The sequence below is a fragment of the Palaemon carinicauda genome, chromosome 14 (genome assembly GCF_036898095.1).
Source record: "Palaemon carinicauda isolate YSFRI2023 chromosome 14, ASM3689809v2, whole genome shotgun sequence".
In the NCBI taxonomy this organism is placed as follows: domain Eukaryota; kingdom Metazoa; phylum Arthropoda; class Malacostraca; order Decapoda; family Palaemonidae; genus Palaemon; species Palaemon carinicauda.
In genome coordinates this window covers 42,830,959-42,848,124 of record NC_090738.1, presented here as the reverse complement: position 1 = coordinate 42,848,124, position 17,166 = coordinate 42,830,959, and the positions used below count along the sequence as shown (strand labels likewise).

The 17,166-nt window shown below is 47.9% G+C and overlaps 1 pseudogene; it reads left to right on the top strand.

The window, feature by feature from the left end:
• The first annotated feature begins 11,788 nt into the window (after positions 1–11,788).
• Positions 11,789–11,907, top strand: LOC137653868 (5S ribosomal RNA; annotated as a pseudogene).
• The last annotated feature ends 5,259 nt before the right edge of the window (positions 11,908–17,166 follow it).

Below are 17,166 nucleotides of genomic sequence, written 5' to 3'. Positions count from 1 at the left end.
CAGTAATGACTTCAAACGGTACTTGGACAGAAATCTGAAGTGTTCTGGTGTTGATGATGTCTCAAATTTCTGATAATGACTAATCAGAACATGATAAAAGCTGTTAAAAGTAGTGCTAATCACTGTCAAAATAGATTTTAAGGCCAACTCTATCAAAAAGTAGTTTGTTCCTACACGTATATAAACTTTTGAGTCATTTATATGGATTACTAATGATCATGTTTTCTATGACCAACCAATCAAAATTTGGTCAATTGCATCATGCTTAGTGCTAGGTAAAAGCAGTGCATGCTCAAGCGGGAGGTTGCTAACAGCGTCGCCCCACAACACTACCGGTCTCGAAGTGAAGATGGTGTTCTCTCAATTCTCTACGATCAAGCCTTTCGCATTCACCTCGCCTACTCTCGTAGTGTGTAGCATTCCATGCTTGTTTTTTCTCTAAATTTACGGTCATTTGAGTATCTGCTCGTTAATTCTACGTTACGAATGAGCGCTTGTGTCCAGTAAATCTTGCTATTTACGTCTTTGCCCAGGATGGGATAGCAACATATTTGGCGTCCTTTTGAGCTGGGCGGATATGGAGACACCCTTGTACCTCTTGCCCAGACGAGATGTTCAAGAGAATCTGTAATTATTGTAGGGATTTGGTCTCAACCAACGGGAGGATTATGCTTCTCGCTGCAGGAATCCTTGAGATTTCTACTTTGCAGAGTCTTCTGATAGGAGTTGGGAGAACGATCTCCTTCCTAGGCGTCAAGAACCTCCCTTCAATATTACATGTCGAGAGTTAGGTGAAGCCTTATCTTCAAAAGACACCTGAGCGAGTCTTTTTATGCACTGTTAAACCTTGTGGAGCCAGATCCCAGTTCATCTTACAGTATGATAAATGAACAGAAGTGTTCTATGAGACGATCCAGCTAGATCAGAAGGCAACATTGTTGGATGAGGAGAGTACATTTCCCAACACGTTCTCAGGAACCAAGTATGCCATGTGACGATGGGGCTCTTAAACTAAGGTCTCCTCTACAGTGTCTTAGAGATCATTAGCTTATAAATGGGCATGCCGAACCGCCTTACCTGCGGTCACGCCCCCAAGTCTTCCCAGATACACACATTCCTTTCAGCCAACCCTCTTCTTAGTCGAGTAGTAGTGTCGCTAATACATATGCTTGTCAGGATTCGAGAAGAGAATCGTTCAGGCAGATTACGCTGTGCATGCAGCCATCTCAGTGTGTGTGATGACTTTACCACGCATCAACCTTGCTGCTAGAGAAGTATTTTCATGACATGCAATGCAAGCTCACTGTTCACCCCAGGATATTCCCTGTAAAACCAGATCATGTTCTAGCTTTAAAGCGTGAATATTTTTCGTAATGCAGTAAGGCACCCTCCTTAGAAAGTTCAGATGGTGGCGAAAATTATGACCCCACGAACTGATGAGGCTCTGAAGAGGCCCACGCTTTAGATGAAAAGGGGGGCCTTTTCAAGTGCCAAGCCTTTTACCTATAATGCACCAAGTGGGGAGGAAGTACATCCTGAGAATGAATAGAAAAGTGGATTCACCAGACCTGTCTCCTTCCCCTTATCTCACCGTTATGTATACTAGTGTTGAGCCTGTTATTGCTTTGAACAAGAATCTAGTCAACATTATTGATAGGCGTATCCCTTCTCGTGTGCTAGGGTACAGAGTGAAAGACAAACCCTGGTTCAAGTAGACTTGCTTATTTGGAGAAGCAGGAGGCCTATCATCTGTGGAAGGGTAATAAGATCAGATTTTATTTGGAATAACTATACTCGGCTTTCAGCATTTGCTTGGAGAGAGTATGCTTTAACTGAAAAACAATGCAATTTTACCATAAAAGAAACACTCTTGTACAACCCAGTACCATGAGTGGTGGGCTACTCCTAAGTCTGCATTCTTTGGTATACTGTAGACGCAATAGTTCCTCCATTAATTAAACCAGATGGCATTGTTACTCGCTGTCCTAAGGAAAATGCAACCTTTTTGGCTGATGTGTTTGACAGTAAGCAGAGTAATGAGAAGATTGGTCTTCCTCATTCCTGTTTCCCTGAGGCTAAACTAAATACTTTAGCTTTTCGATCCTGTGCAATTAAACTTCTCTTGACGAACCTTGATGCTTAGGAGGTGTAGACCCAAATGGTATTTTTTCTTTGTTTTTTATAGGCTGCCAATTTCTTTTACTGAAGTTGTTACTGTACACAAGTTAGCAAGAAAAGGTTCTTTTAGCACTTATTGCAGAATCTGTAATGTTACTCCATTAAGTAAATGCATTTGTGGTAGCTTAAGTCCAGCTGATTACTGCCCAATTTCCATGACTCCCGTGTTATCTAATATTTTTGACTATCTTTTGGCGAATCATTTCTATTATACTTTAAACGGACTAATTCTGCAATATGAGCATTGGAGAGTAAAGGTGATTTAAACAATTCCTTGCAAGATATGACAATAACTTTGACAGTATGAGGTTTTATGAAATGTAAAAACTGTTTATTTAAAACGTGTTTTGGTAAGTTCACGATGAATCTTGACTATTTCAAGGTCAGAAAATTCCTTAGCCAAAACTTACTGGCGGTACGTAACTTGTATTTTGGATACTCAAACATTACTGTTATTCCATAAGTATCCAGAAAATTTAAACATCATCAACGACAATAATAGATAATAATATCAGATATCAGATCATCTTCGACATCCACTAAAGCTTCTAATATATCATCACATATTGTTCTTATTGTGCAATCGACATGAAATACAAACCTGCCGTTTCATGAAGTGTTAATATAAGAGGAATCTTTGGCACCTGTCACTTTGCATGACGTGATATTACAAGAGAATTACTGTGGGGTATTACGGAAACGACTATCCGAAGATATCGTGTATACCCAGGGACGTATAACCATAGATATCTGCACCCTTAACAGACCTTGCCCAGTCTAATCCACTAAGGGGAAGGATAAATAAGGAGCCATAACGCATCCTATCACCTTCGAGTGCCCCTATACATTCCTGTCTTCCATTTCACGTTGCAGCTGAGCTACTGTGAAATAGAAGCCTCCAACGAGCAAAGGGGCAGGGAAAACTAGGACATAACGGGTGGGCCATCAGGACGACGTGGCTATCTTACCCAAAAATGGATTTTTCCTACGTCAAAATCCTTTTTGGGCTTGAGCCATGTCGTCCTGATGGAAGTGTACCAGAGAATTATTCATACTCTGTGTGAGGCTTCTCCATGGAAAAAATTTGCCATAAATGGGGGCTCACCACTTACATGATGAAGTATAATCATAAATTTCTACCTTAAAAAGAATCCAAAACAAACTTTATTTGGTAAATAAGGTAGTGTTTTAAGAGAAAGGATCTATGACCCTCTAACTACCATCCCTGTGGTGAGGAACACACCCTGTATCAGAGAACACATTACCAATATCATGAGCGTAGTGAGTAATCATTTTAGAACTAATACTCATCGTTAAATAGATTCTTGATGTGCAGCATTGGTAGAAATTGACTATAGTATGCTAAGTTTAATTATACGAGGAATTAAGTCTAGAAATAAAATCATCCAACATTATATCATTCTCATTAGTCCATCTATTTGAGCAAATTTGAGTATATATGAACAGCATTGTGATCTAACAGTGTACCCTAAAATATATTCCCGATAAAATTCTTTACCCAAGTAATCATGAGGGGAGACAAGATGATAAATCTCCAAACTCCAGAAGAAGGAGATTTTAAGATAAAGAATATTGCCATATATGGCTAAATGCAAAATACAGTGTCAAACCCAACCAAAGAAACTGAATTATATTAAACCCAGTTCTAAAATAGGAATAGTATGCTCGCATAGGGACACTTATAAAATTCAGAGAAACCAAATTGAATCCTGAATTTTAAAATATTTAAAATTGTTTAATGTAGATCATGAAGCAAAAACCGCCAGTCTACTTATTAAAGAAAATAAGCTGGAAGAATGCCCAAGGACGCACTTGAGAGGTAGGAGGAGAGGAGGTGACTGACTAGAAGGTGCCAATAGGCATCTGCCAGGTCTATCGAGACTGTGAACGCCCCTTTGGGTAACAGGGTCCTTATGTGTTGAAGGGTTAACATCCTGAACTTGCTGTTTTCTATGAACTTGTTGAGTGGCAGCAAGTCCAGAATGACTTTGAGTTTGTCTGAGTCCTTCTTGGGAACACAAAACAGCCTTCCCTGGAATTTGATGGACTTTGCTTTCCTTATAACCTGTTTGCTCAAGAGCTCTAAGGTATATTTTTCTAATGAGGGGGTGGAGTGTTGGAAGAATTGATGAAATGATGGTGGAGACTTGTTCCATTTCCATCCTAGCCCATTCTTGATTAGGCTGTGGGCCCAAGGATCGAAGGTCCAACGATCCTGAAAATGTTGGAGCTTCCCTCCTACCGGAAGCATCTCCTTGCTTCGATTGTCCGGAGTGTTTACCTCCTCGACCGCATCCTCCCTTACCTCTTGAGGGATGTCTAGAGGAGGCCCGTCTGGAACCTTTACCTTTCGGCCAAAAGGTAGTGGTTTGTCTCTCAAACCCGGGGTTGAATGCTGGTGACTGGGCAGCAACCAACTGTTGAGGCACCACTTAGAAGGTGGTCTGTGGTTGGGCCACCACTTGGGGCACCGCAGTCATGGTGACTGTGGGATGTTGTTGAGCAGGCCGAGGGAGAAGTCTAGGCTTCTTCGTCTTCCTTTTAGGTTGCGGACCTGCATCCAGGGAAGACTTCCTCTTTGAGGAGATGCCCCACTTCTGGAGAAGGTTCCTATTCTCCGTGGTGGCTTTCTCAACTACCTCTTTGACTACTTCATTTGGGAAGAGGTCTTTACCACAGATGTTAGAAGATATCAGCTGCCTGGGTTTGTGTTTCACTGTTGCAGCAACGAACACGAATTCTCTACAGGCTCTCCTAGCCTTCATGAAAGCATACAGGTCCTTTACTAGGGTGGCCATATGCATTTTGGCCAGGACCATAGTCTGGGGTACTTCTTTGGCCTGCACACATCTCTATGCAGTTTTGTAGGGATAAGGATGCAGCAAGTCTCTCCTTCGTCTCTTGTTCCCTGCGCAAAAGAAAGTCAGAAAGTTTAGGGAGATTCTCGCTAAACTGTCGTCCAGCAATGTCTGCGTCTAGTTTCCCTACTGAGAAGGTTAGGTGGACTTCCTTCCATTCCTTCTCTTCCATGGGCAAGGCTAACGACAGAGGCCTGCACTCCTCTAGTGCAGGGCATGGTTTGCCTGCCTCGGCAACAGTTTTAAATGCCTTCGATGTAAAGGGGAAGGCTATTGAAGCAGGAGCAAGAAAGGTAGGGTGTTTCTTGCTCAAGGCGGACACTTTCGAGCTTGAATAGCCCGCCTTTTTCAGGCTACTCGACAAGAGAGCCCAAGCCTTATCGTGGTCGAAAACCATGACCTCCTTCGGTTCCGTCTCCTCTTTTGGCGTTGGTTCATGCTTCAGTCGAATGAAGCAATCAGGGTAAGCGTTAAAGCTTGGCCAAAACTGGATGTCGTCAAAGGGGACGGCTCCCATCTTCTCCGAGATGTAGAGTTTGCCGTTAGTAATCGGCATAAACTCAGCATACCTCCAGGGATTGGTTTTGGAGCAGGCTGGGAGGTCTTGGACTCTGGGTCGCTTGTATGACCCTCGGGAGGCGATAAGTGGAGCTTCAAGGAGTTCCCTCTCGAGTCTCACTTCCCTTGCTTCGCCTTGCTTGCGAATGTTTTCCATTAAGGCTGTAAGATAGGCCAGTGTCTGGCTCATGTTGTCCAATGGAGGGGTAGAAGCTGAAGATGTCGAGGGTAATGGCTCTGGTGCCGGCACAGATGGAGGGGACTCCGACTCAACATCATCTACTTCTTCCAGAGGTAGAGTAGACTCATCCTCGGGATCATCCTTTAGTAGATCCTTTTCAGTGTCCACGACATCCTTTCCTCCTCGTGGATGTCCATGCCTTGCAACGCCTCACTGACATCCGTCTCGATGGCAGTCTGGACGCATGGAGGTTCGGGTCGTGTTTAGGGCACGACAACTTCACTACCCGCTTTCGGGAACAGCAAGCTACGCATCCTATCATTAGGTAGGTATGGTCCCGGAGAGTTCTTCTGGAACCCTCGTACCCACTTGCGCAGCTTTACTCGTGCCGCATCCTTCGACTCCGTTGACTTGGGGTCGTCGAAACCTTCGGTCACCAAGGTCCGGCTGATGTTGCAGTCCTGGGGGTCCCAGTACCGCAGGGTTTCGGTAGTGATGGTGCAGGGGTCATGAGACCTGCACGCTTTGTGACCGTAGAAGTTCCTACTCCTATGGTTGCAGAAGATCGCATCGCATTTCATCCGGGGTTCCTCCTCTAAAGAAAGGAAAATTAAATGAGTATGATAAACAGATTATGCAAAAAATATTAGTATTTTAACCATTATAGCTTAGGATAGTAAGCCAGAAGGGAAATAGGAAAGACATACTTGTGTCTCCTTTCCAGCCAATTGCTGTGACCTCCCTCCAATATCAAGGTTATAGTTTCCTTTATCAGGGCAAACTCTAAAGAGAAGGGTTCTAACCTCTAGGGATAGAATAAGTGTATACTACCACTGACCCTTCTTAAATTATTTAATATTGTGGGGTAAGTTATTAACTGATTTCTAATCAGAGTATTGAAGGAATTCTTTTCTTTCAATATAGGATTGGTCTCAGCAATAGACTGTGCAAGGATACACAAGGTATGTTGGAAAAGAACTACTGTATAATATATACTATAGTTTTCTGTCTGCAGTATATACTATACTGCAAATATACTGGCTACTGTATAATCATATACTTTAGTTCAGCCGGCATCTTGCCAGCTAGGCTAGCACCTGGTGGCACAGTCCGGCTGGGTAGTACCTGATGACACTGGTCCAGCTGGCATGCCGCCGACTGAGTAAGTATCTGACGGCACCGGTCCAGCCGACATGCTGCCGGCTGGGTTAGTACCTGGCGGCACTAGCTGGCAGAGAGAGAGAATGCATGGAGTGAAGGGCTGCCTTATTAAAATGTATTTGTTCCGTAACCGAAATACAAACCACGCTATTTACATTGGGTTTACCTTTTAGCGTAGCTGAAATGGCGAGCCATTAGAATTTAACGAGGGTGTATTACCCCCGCGCTAGTTAGCAGGGGGGTAGGGGAGTGGTAGCTAGCTACCCCTCCCCCCCCACACACCGGTGAATTGCTTCGCTTTCACTTTTGGCTCGGACATGGACAGACGTCTCTGTCTTTGTCCTCGCTTGGCAGCCATTATTTGTTTTGTCTTTACTTAATCACTTACTTTTCTTTTACTCAATATATATGTAAACATTTTCTCATGTTTATGTATATATTTGAGTATAGAAATCAGTAGTTTCCTTTTCAGAGTTTGTGCTTGTGTGTGTAGTGTACGATATCTCCGTGGAGCCCTCGGCAGTTAGGCCACCATGGTGTAATTTCATGGGTCGCGATCGAGTTTGATTTCGGTCTTTCTCTCTCTCTCTCTCTTGAGGTCGTTCACCCTTTTACTACGTTACTTACTACGCCTTTGTAGCTTCCTTCCCGTTTGGGGGGGTTGCTACGCCATACGTTTTGTCTCAATTAGTTTATGAATCTAATTGTATTTGTTGATTTTTCAGCTTTGTAGAACGATTCCTTTCGGGGTTTTCGTTCTTTCTTTAGTGTTCATTCATTTTTAAATTACATAATTACATAGTTACATAATTATAATTTTTATAATTCTGTGTTGGTTACAGCTCTCCTTCCGTGAGTGTAAGTGGTTGTGAGGGCACGTGCCTGTTGTGTAATTCTTGTGTTCCTTTCCCTCGGGATTCCTCTTCGGAGCCTTCCCGGGGGAATGAATGTGTACTAATGATTTTATTTTTATTTTTTTTTTACAGTTACCGATCTAGTTCGTTTCTGTAATGTGACAACGTAGTGAGCTGTCTTGTTGAGGTCTGGGGATTCGGCTGTTGCTGCCTCCCCTATAGATCTTCGTCAGGGGCGTGTCTCCTTCTTCTGGAAGTACTCCCGTGACGATTGACAGCTCTCCAGTTCATTTTAGAACACTCAGGAGGCTCGCCTCCTTGGGTGGGTAACTTTCCTTCCGAGGGAAGTTTTTCCTATCCAGGCTTGAGTTTTTCCCCTTTTGGGGGGTTCTTCTCTTGCCCTTTTTTTCGTGCGACTATGCTCTTGGTGCTGAGCGGTCGCACCTGCAGTTACGCTCAAGGGGCTGGGCAACTGCAGGAGCCCCTCTTCGGAGGATTGCTCCTTTTAGGTCACTGGCTGACCCGTCTCTTCTACGAAGTGTTTCTCTTTCGTTCGCGAGAGAATACACTCATAGAGACTCCTCTTCGGAGGACTCTTCTGCTGTTGTTGCTGTTGGCCTCCTTCGCCGTAAGGCTCACCGTCCACTACATCGTAAGGGCCTCCCACCTCCCTATAAGGGTGCTAAGAGGCGCCTTTTTGAATCTCCGTATGCAGCCTACAACTCCTTCTTCTTGATCTTCTGCCCCTGGTGCAGATGGACAGCAGTCTGACCTCGTCTTCCGACGGGCAACGGTCTTCCCGACGGACAACGGTCTTCCGACGGACATCAGTCTCCCGACGGACAGAAAACGGTCTCACGACGGACATCAGTCTCCCGACGGACAACGATCCCTTCGGGGCAAAGAGTTGTCTCCCACGGGGGTTCTTCCCTTGCGTGTCAGGGTTCCCCTGCGCGCCCTTCTGCTGTGTTCTCTCCTGCTCAGTGTTAGCGCACAGGCGGTCTCCTGCTCCTGCTCTGTGTTAGCGCACAGGCGCTCTCCTGCTAATCAGTGCTTTCCTGATCGCTAGCGCTCTCCTGTTCGTCAGCGCTCTCATGATGATCATCTCTGCTGTTCCTGTTGGTTCCTGTTACGCGCCCTGTGCGCCCACGTTCCCCCTCGCGATCTAGAACTTCGGTTCAGGTCTTGGACAAGGACTCTTCTTCTACGCACAGGCTTCCACGCGTTGCCTTCTGCTCGCCAGCGATCACCAGCTCGCCAGCGACCATAGATGCGTCAACGTTCGCCTGCTCGTCAGCGATCTCCTACGCGTCAACGATCGCCATCGATCTGCCACGCATGTCAGTTCCTCTGGACACCATCAGTAGCGATCTAGCGCTCGCCTGCTGTGGACCACGATCTCCGGTAGCTGAGTCTTGCCGTAGATCTTCCTCCTGCTCGCCAGCGCTCACCTTTACTTCTGTCCTTCTGTGCGCCAGCTTTCTTCAATCGCCAGCGCACATCTGCGCGCCCTTTTCTGCCACGCACCAGTGGGCACCAACGGTTTTTTCTGACTGTCTAGGATCGCCTGATTAACAGCTTGCTTCAGCGCTAACCTTCCTGATGCACCTGCGCGCCTTCTATTAGCGCGATGCGCGCTAACCATCACTAGTCTCTCTCGCGTTGGCAATCGCCTATGCGCCCGCGCGATTCTTCACCTGCGCGCTAGCGTTTTGTTAACGCACCACCGCGCCGTCGCTTGCCGACGCGCCATCGCTTGCCGATGCACCGTCGCTTACCAACGCTCCTTCACTCGCCTACGGGCTATCGCTCGCCAGAACGCGCCATCGCCCGCCTACGCGCCATCGGTCTCCCGACCTCCTGCGCGCGTCCACACGCCCACGTGCGCGCGCGACCGCACGCCCACGTGCCCGCGCCTACGCTCATGCGCAACCGCGCACGTGCTCTCCAAATGTTCGCCCGCGCGAACCGACGGTGTTCCGTCGCGCGGACGGACGGTGTTCCGTCGCGCGGACGGACGGTGTTCCGTCGCGCGGACGGACGGTGTTCCGTCGCGCGGACGGACGGTGTTCCGTCGCGCGGACCGACGGTGTTCCGTCGCGCGGACGGACAGTGTTCCGTCGCGCGGACCGACGGTGTTCCGTCGCGCGGACGGACGGTGTTCCGTCGCGCGGATCGACGGTGTTCCGTCGCGCGGACCGACGGCGTTTCATAGCGCGAACGTCGGCTTGATTCCTGCAGTATCCATTGCTCGCCTACGGGTCATCGCTCACCGAGCACCAGCTCTCGCCCTTCCTACCACGCTCGCCCTCCTCCTGCGCTCATTCGCGCACTTTCGTTTGCGTTCCTGCGTGCCCGCGCATGGGCGCTTCCACGTTCGGCCACGCGCAAACCATTGATTTACCATCGCGCGAGCGCCAGGGCGATTGCGACCGCGATTCCCATTGGGGTTTCGTAGCATGGCCAGCCTGGCGAGTCTTCTGGAGCGTATTTCCAGAACACAGCCTCACCTCGTAAACGCAGAGCATGGCACATGCAAGAGCAGGAAGAATCTTCAGGGAGGTCTGAGCAACATTCTTCTTTCCAGAACCTGGGTTAGCCCTTCACCGTCATTCCCTGGAAGGGTTTTGCCAGGGAGCTTTCCGTTTGATATTTCTCCATCGGCCAAGGGGTGACTGGTTTACCCCTTCCTCTTCTCCATCTCGTGAAAAGGGCTTACCAGGTCCTTTCCCTCCTCGGTTGTGACCCGAGGTTTTGTTCAAGGAAGCTACAGGAAGATCATGGGTACTTTCCTCCTCTCGGGCTCAAGCACCTTGGCGTTTCGTTGTCCAAGTTTCGAACTTGCGGGCAAGCTCGATGTTGGACCATCTGGACGCAATAACCAAGGGCTTCCTTTCGGGTGTCTCATCCGTGGATGTCGACAACCTCAGACACCCTTCCATCCTTGGGAAGAGCTTGTTTGTGCCCAAGGACAGAGACATAGACAGCGGTTGTGCGGAGAAAGTCGACTTCCGTTTTCACTCCTCCAAGGCGCTTTCTTCCAGACCCTGCAGGGCTCCAGCGCCTCTTTCTTTCAGCCTCGTCGGCCTAAGTTATCGGACCGGCTACGACAACTGAGACAAGGTGTCCAATAGCAGGAACAGGTAGCACGGGAGGCTCCCCCAGGGGGGCATAATCCTAGAGGGAGCGGCAGAGTTCACGAACTCTAGGATTGGCAACCCCCCCCCTTGCAGGTTTCACGCTGGGAGGATGCCTAAGGTTACTCATCTGGATAACAGCTTCCCGATGCCGATTCCTGCACGATCTCTGTGATCAGCCAAGGATATCGCGCCTGCCGTCTCTGTCAGCGAATTCAGTGTCACTGAACCTCTATGCCATAGGGTCGGCAAGAGTTTGCCCGTTTGGGCAGAATGATCCATGCCTTAGGAGAAGGTCCTCCATGGGATCGTCGACGGCTTCACCCCCGGCTTCTTCAGTCGATCCTTTCTCGTAGGAAAGTATCTGAGAAGGGAATTCCGTAGTCGACCTCTCAGCTCTGATCAAGTTTGTCCAACAAACTTCGTCCAGCGTGGAACAGCAGAATCGATCAGACTGGTAACGAGGCGACAGGACTCCTTAGGCCCTGGATTGGAAGGACGGGTACTTTCAGTTTCCATTCCATCCATCTTCCAGGAAGCTCTTGGAATTCAGCCTAGACTACAGGTATTCCTGCTTAAGATGCAGTGTGGCGATCCCGCCGAGGCATCGCAGGTTTTTCCCCAGAGAACTCTCCCTGCTTTTCTCATGGCCACTCAGGAGCAGGCTTCCGCCTCCTTCGCCTTTTGGAGGTATGGTCAACTCCGGTAGGCTCGGGTTCGACCTTCTTTAACGCTGGGACAAGCTTCCGGATCCTTACCATGAGTGGGGGTTCATGGTAATTTGCTAGGAGCCTTCTCTTCTTCAGCCTCAACATCTGGAGTATCTAGCCATGATATTGAGTCAACGGCCTTACCACGTTTGAAACCCCGCTTCTCCTCCGTCCAGCGAGGTTAAGCAACGTCGGGTCTGGTCGGTACTTGGATGGGTGACCGCCTGGGGACGCCAGATTCTGTTGCCGCCTCCTCCGAGCCTTCCCTTCAGTTGACTGTGGCAAGGCTGAGGAGAGTCGCAGTACCTGTTTTCAGTCAGGCAGAGCTTTCAGCCCTACCTTGGAACGTTTCCTAGGTCTCTTTTCCTCATTGACCCGTCTAAAGATCCGTATGGTCGCCTCAGGATAAGTTCCCTGTGGGGCGGCCCAAGTTCCGGTGGTTTCAAAGCAACGATTAACCGGACTTTCTGGCCCTTATGGGACCAGCGGAACGATTAGACCTGCATTGGGTGTTGATCTATGGAACCTCTTGATGGGAGTGGATATTCTCGTCCTTTCCCCACATTTTTTATGCTGTTCTCGGACTCGTCAAAGAAAAGGGGGGGGGGGGGGGGGGCATGTTCCGGTCCAGGCCTATGGTCAGGACCTGAAGGATACCTCTCCATCATTCAGGCAAGCTTAGGGGCCGTAGTCTGGCCCCTCTACAGATCCTACAGCTCCTGCCGAGTCGCTCCGTGGGCGTCGACTTCATGGTACTGGCGTGTTCTAACCAGCAAGGGACGCATTTTCATACCTTCGCATCTTGCAGTAGAGATACTGAGATGATTTGAGATCCGCTCAATACCACCATCGGCTCGCTCATTCCGGGCAGAGGAATGTTCTCTCCGACTATCTGAGCAGAGCCTCGTAGAGAGTGTACCTGGGGGTCTTTGGCCTTGAGTAAGCAGCAAGTCCTGGCCTGGGGGACCTGATCGCGACAGCTTGGAACCTTAAGCTTCCGCTGTTCTTCCCCCAGTCTCAGACCCCGAGACTCTTTGGCAAGATGCATTCCGGTGATGGTGGGACAACATGGACGCCTGCGTCTTCCCTCCTTTGTTGTCTGTTGAGAATGGGTCTCAACAAGACTAGGTTGTCTGTCAACCTTTCAATGGCTCTGAGAGCTCCACTGGGACTACTGTATACGCAGAACGGTTTCCGGACCCTCTGCTTCCCCTGACAGAACTCCAGGGAGAGCTTCTCCCACGGCACAGGCTACTCAAACAACCACACTGCAACATCCTTCACGAGCCAGGGCGTCGCTTCGGCTTCATGCCTGGAGACACTACGCCCCCTCCTCAAGAAGAGACAACCCGCTACAGTCGCGGGGTGAAGGTCGCGTCATCTGCGATAGTCATCCGCAGGGGTCTTCCAGGCAAAGTGGAGAGTCTTCTGTGGTTGGTGTCGTGGGAGATATACCTCTTCCCTTGAGGCCTCTTCTGCAGCAATAACGAACTTATTGCTTTTCGGCGGGAGGAAACTCCTTTCCGCTCTCGGCAATGAAGCCTCTCGCTCAGCCTTTCCCTGACCTTCAGGCTGAAAGGAATAACTTTATCCTTCCCCCTGGACCTTTCCTCGCTCATGTGAAGCTGCGAACGTCCCTGCCCTAGTCGGAGTGAGACCTCCAACATGGAGCATGGCTCGGACTTTTTAGTCCCTTGAGATCTTCTCAAGACCCTTTACGTCAGGCCTCTGATTGTATTCCGTCTTGGGGCTCCTGCTCACTCTGGCCGCGGCCAGTGTGTAAGCAATCTTCTTGGTCTCGTACGACTCCGCCCTTTCTAAGGAATGGGGGAAGGCAACATTCAGGTTCACTCCTGAGTTGTTGGCTAGACTCAGAATCTTGGGGACCCGGCCCTTCGGTCCAATTCCTTCAAGATTTCGAGTCACCATTCTGTATCTGATGACCCAAAACCTTCTCCTTCTTGCCAGTAAAGGAATCGAGGGGTTATCTTTGGGAACAGCTGCAGTTTGTCCTCACGTGCAGCCGGGTTGGGAGCACAAGGACACAGGGGAGAGTCACCAGCATACGTCTTCAGCTCGGACTCAAGGACGTTCATCTCGACCTGAATCCAGACCCTCCCCCGTCACGTCGCCCTACAGCACTATGTCGGATACATCGCAACGTCCCTCGCCTTTGAGTAATACTACTCTGTGACGCAGGTGCTACAAGCTGGAGTCTGGAAGCGTCTAATGACCTTCGCAGCCCGCTTCCTGCAGGGCGTGACCCACAGGAGTATCGATACGTTTCTATCGCTCTGTGGTGGCTACACAACAGCTGGTCTAACCTCAGGCTCCTTTTTGGACAGGTAGCAGAAGGTTGAGGGCATTGTTATCGGGTTTTAGTCTGCATGAACGAAAGAAGTATGTCTGGCCCTTACTTCTTTCTTCATCATCCCCTCTACTGGGAAGCAGCATCCTGGTCTCTGCATAGCTGACCTCAAACCTCTGCAGGTAAATCATGCTTCCTTGTGTTCCGAGTATTGAGTCAATACTGTCACGTCCCCCATACACTGACGAGGTGGTATTGGGAACGTCCTAACCCAGAGTTCCTTCTGGAACTCCAGGTCAACTGCCTAGGACGGGTCACACTTCTACCTTCACACACAAGCTTATGTAGGCCACACGGTTCCTTGCGGAGCAAGGAACTTGTGAGGTGCAGGGACTCCTTTTCTCGAGTGCGACTCACTCGGATTCTGAGTCCCCGGGTAAAGCCAAAGCCAGTATGGCTGGGGACTTTCCACCCTTCCTAAGGGGTAAGTCACCCAATGTAAATAGCGTGGTTTGTATTTCGGTTACGGAACAAATGACAAATTCAAAGATAATTTGTATTTTTCCTAACCATACAAACCTTAGCTATTTACATACAGTGATGCCTCAGGATACAAAATTAATCCGTTCAGGATGCGGTTTCGTATCCTGATATTTTCGTATCCTGAGTCGCGTTTTACATGTAAATAGCCTAATCCGTTCCAAGCCTTATAAAAAGTCACCTTTTCTTTCATAAACACGCTAAACTGTAGTAATAAACATGCAATGCAGCCATTTCTATCATTCAATAATTAACACAACCGTTAAAAACAGCCTAATCCATTCCAGAAACCACTATGAGATTATTCAATAATGTAGTTATAGCCAAGTTATCCCCTCCAAGCCCAAAAAAAATGGTCCGTTTTCTTTACTACTGTACAGTATAAAAGTTACGGTACTGTATGTACGTAAAGCATTTAATAGATCAGTGAAGGTGTATTGTTACCTGTACGTACACCTAAATTAATGATTGATACAGTACCTGTACACTCTGAAAAAAAGGTTACAGTTAATTAGTGTAACAAAAAAGTTGAAACTTACCTTTTGATTGAGACGATGTCCGATAGTGAAGTCGCGGCAGAGGAGGATGGCATAAGGCAGAAAACGTAACAAGTGACAGACTACGTACAGTAATTTACACACTTAACACATTAACACTTAAACTTTACAAAATAAAAAAATGGCAGAAATAATTAACACTTAACATTACGTATGGAAAACTATAAAAATGAAAGAAAAAATTACTTTAACACTTAACGGTAACGTAAAACTTAAAATTGAATTTTTTTTTTTTTGCTTTTTAATAACTTTACGTTTTTCTTATTTTCTAAATCTCTTCTACTTCTTCATCACTTTCTTTTTTCTGTTTCTTTTCTTTACTTTCACCTTCTAATTCTTCATCCCTTCCTCTTTTCTGTTTCTTTTCTTCACTTTCACCTTCGTCTTGGCCTACTAATACCGCTGGCTTCTTTAATAAGAAACTATCCATTGAAGCTTGTTTCTGCCTACTTTTCAACACATTTCTAAAATGCGTTAGGCAAACGTCATTGCAGTGTTGAAGCGCACGGTTGGTATAAACTTTTTCTAGATGTTCCTTTTCGACGTAGTCTGCCATTTTATGGAAACATGCAAGAATTTCCTTGATGTCTGCCGTTTTCAAAGGTGCAACATCCTCCTCATCACCGCTAGAGAGCTGCTCTTGAAAATCACTCACTTGCATCGTCTCCAACTCCTTCAAGTCGTCCGTTGTCAACTCCTCGTGGTGCTCCTCGATAAGTTCATCGATATCTTCCGTGCTAACTTCCAGCCCCATGGACGTACCAAGATGTACGATGTCAGCCACCTCAGACTGCTGAATTGGTTCAGGATCGTCAACGATCTCAGCTTCTCCTCCAGGCTTCCCGAACCCCTCGAAGACTCGTGCAGAGACAGCATCAGGCCACAGCTTCCTCCAAGATGAGTTTAGGGTACGCCTCGAAACTTCCTGCCAAGCGAGATCGATGAGTTTGAGGCATATCACGATGTTGAAGTGATCTTTCCAAAATTCACGCAGTGAGGTTTGTACTCTCTGTGACTTGGAAACATCTCTTGAAGAGATGCTTCGTGTACAATTTTTTAAAATTAGAAATAACTTGCTGGTCCATGGGCTGGAGGAGAGGGGTGGTGTTAGGCGGTAGATACAGGACCTTTATGAAGGAATACTCGGCCAGAAGATATTCCTCGAGGCCAGGAGAGTGAGCTGGAGCATTGTCCAACACCAGCAGACATTTCATAGGGAGGCGTTTTTCTTCCAAATATTTTCGGACAGTCGGACCGAAGCAGACATTCACCCAATCAATGAACAGTTGCCTCATTACCCAGGCTTTTGCATTCGCCTTCCACATCACGGGAAGGTTCTCCTTAATGACTTTGTGGGCTTTGAAGGCTCGGGGATTTTCTGAATGGTACACCAGCAGGGGCTTTATCTTGCAGTCCCCACTGGCGTTTGCACAAAAAGCAAGGGTAAGCCTGTCCTTCATAGGCTTATGTCCGGGTAGCCTCTTCTCCTCCGCCGTGATGAACGTCCGACGAGGCATTTTCTTCCAGAAAAGCCCAGTTTCGTCGCAATTGAAAACTTGCTGCGAACTGTAGCCTTCCTGCAGAGTCAACTCGTCGAACGTTTTAACAAAGGCTTCGGCGGCCTTCGTGTCCGAGCTGGCTGCCTCCCCATGCCGTACCACTGAATGGATCCCAGTCCTTTTCTTGAACTTCTCGAACCACCCACGAGAAGCCTTGAACTCTGGAGGTTCCTGCTGGGATGTTCCTTCTCCTGCTCCTTCTTCGGCCTGAGAATGCACGAGATCACCGAAAATGGCGGAGGCCTTCTGGCAAATTGTAGTCTCAGTGATGGTGTCTCCTGAGATCTCTTTGTCCTTGATCCACACAAGAAGCAGCCTCTCCATCTCGTCATGCACGTGCGTTCTCTTGTTGGAGAAAATAGTGACGCCCTTAGAAGGTGTTGCTGCTTTGATGGCCGCCTTCTGCTTCAGGATGGTGCCTATCGTAGACGGATTCCGGCCATACTCCTTGGCGATCGCACTTAAACGCATGCCAGACTCGTACTTTTTTACGATTTCAAGTTTCGTCTCCATCGAGAGCATGGTCTTCTTCTTCTTTCCTTCG